We start from the raw sequence: 2,559 nt of genomic DNA, 5'->3' as shown, positions 1-2,559 counted from the left end.
ATCCTTGTTTGACACATCATATGATGGTGTGGCTGCTTCTACGTGGCCTTCCACCATGGTTGGAAGCTTCAAGGATTTTGGGGGGATAGATTCCTTTAAGTCTATTGTGGACCCATGAATGGAAAGTCTTCTTGACTTTGGCATGGATGGCCTCATGACAAGGGGAACCAATCTTGTTCTGCATAAGAGTGAACACAGCATTTCTAGTATCCTGTTTCCTTCCTTTCTAATGTTTTGCTTGCTGGGTACTTGCAACTAATTTTTTTCTTTTCATGCTTGAACTCTTCAAAGCTCTGGGCAGGGGAAAATGGAACTAGCACCTTTTTGTTCTGTACAGCCTCTTTTTTTGTGTGTGCCAGGTTGATTACCTCTTCTTTTTCCATCTACAGAACATTAATTTCATGAGTATAAGACATCATGTTATGGTCATAATCGTTAACCTTGCTTTCCAGGTTTTGAATATTTTGCTGAATTCCTTTCATTTACTTATCCAGGTTGTTAATCTAAATTTCAGGTTTATGGGGCTGCTCTCTTTGATCTACTTTTAGTTTATTCATTTCAAGAAACTTAAAAGCTTTATGGTAAGGCTTGTATTTGATATGATATCTACTGCCACCAACTGTCTCTGACATGCCTTTATTACCATTTGTCAATGCCTTATCTTCTTCTGGAGTTTAGATAGCAGGAGTCATTTATAACTTTTGTTGGAATTAATTCAAGCTCATGGTTTCTGTTATCTGGGTCTTTTCTCAGCTTAGAATTCAGCTTGGGAGTTTCATTGCACAAGTGAGACTTTAGCATAGCATTACCTTCACTGCAACATAAGATGCATATGTTTGCTGCGTAACTGACTATTCTTCCCATTTTGTTACACCAAAGTGCAATTTCCACAACATCACACGGTGCTGCTCTTATTCTACCACTTTGTTTCACAAACTGCATCTCAGTCACTGGTTCACTTTCTGTGTCGCCTTGTTCAGGAGGACTTTTTTTTTTAACTGCTGCTTAAGAGTAAGGCAACCACAAGGTTTTTTCTACACATTTTATGTTTGCGTTTTAAAATATGTAGGTCTTTCAGAGAAGAATTTGTATTACATCAGGCATTGTTGTCGAGTCTTCTGGTTTAGACTTCACTACAAATATAAAGCATGTACACCTCCAGTTATACTTGGGGTTGTGTCTGCATCCTTGGCTTCTATAACTGTTTGATCTACAATCACACTTGCCTCACAGGTCTTTTGCACTGCAGCACAGTTTTGTTTATCCATCTATATGACATTCACATTCAGACCAAGAATATATTTTATTATACCATGACCCCCCCCAAAACGTGCACGCTGATTGGCCAGCGTGCCCGTTGTAAATCGAGTTATACTAATGGAAAAAGGTCCGGTCGCCCGGACTTTTTTCCATTAGTATAACTCGTTTTTTTAAAACGCTGTCTTGCTATGTTAAATGGGTTTAACATAGCGAGACAGCTTTAAAATAAGCAACGGAGATCTCCGTTGCTTATTTTAAAGCTGTCTCGCTATGTTAAACCCATTTAACATAGCGAGACAGCGTTAAAAGCAACGGAGAAAGCAAGATCTCCGTTGCTTTTTAGTGTCTCGCTATGTTAAATGAGTTTAACATAGCGAGACAGTTAAAATAAGCAACGGAGATGTCCGTTGCTTATTTTAAAGCTGTCTCGCTATGTTAAACCCATTTAACATAGCGAGACAGATTTAAAAACAGCGGAGAAAGCAAGATCTCCGTTGCTTTTTAGTGTCTCGCTATGTTAAATGAGTTTAACATAGCAAGACAGTTTAAAATAAGCAACGGAGATGTCCGTTGCTTATTTTAAAACTGTCTCGCTATGTTAAACTCATTTAACATAGCAACTAAAAGCAACGGAGATCTTGCTTTCTCCGTTCTTTTGCCCAACTCTGATGTACTGCGCAGGCGCGGTACATCAGAACTGCGGATGCCAGACATCTGCGGAAGGGCAGTAAACAGGCATTATACTATGCCATTATTTAAGAAAAGTAATAGTTTCTTTTCTTAAATAATGTCATGGTATAATAGCAATAACCCACTTCTGGGTGTGGGTAATGCTAAATTTACCACGGTTGGCTTTGTTTGGTCCCTCGGGCTTCGCCCTCGGGACCAAACCACGCCAACCGTGGGTAAATTTAGCATTACCCACACCCAGGCGTGGGTTATTGCTATATTGTTCTTCTCTCTGTGAGTTATCACATTCTACTTTAGAGAATTAATTTTCTTTTGCAGGTCTAGTAAACTGAAATGGCAATTATTTTGGACACTTTTCAAAGCTTGACTTTCCTGATACAGTGTATTTATCGCCTTTTTCTGCAAAACATTAACAATACTCTCATTCCTTTGGAATTTGTCTTCCAGATCCCATTTGTGCTGGCTAGGTGCACATATATTACTTTTATATCTTTTTACACACAGGCTTTTCAAGTCTCCTACTGTAAGTTATCTCACTGATAAGTGCCACCTCTTTTCTTTTTACTTAACATTTTCACATTTCATTTGCTGTTTAATAAGGACCAGCAT

Source organism: Protopterus annectens, chromosome 11.part0 (assembly GCF_019279795.1).
Source record: "Protopterus annectens isolate FY-2018-M chromosome 11.part0, PAN1.0, whole genome shotgun sequence".
Lineage (NCBI taxonomy): Eukaryota > Metazoa > Chordata > Ceratodontiformes > Protopteridae > Protopterus > Protopterus annectens.
The sequence above is the reverse complement of the archived record's forward strand: the minus strand, read 5'-3'. Positions refer to the sequence as shown.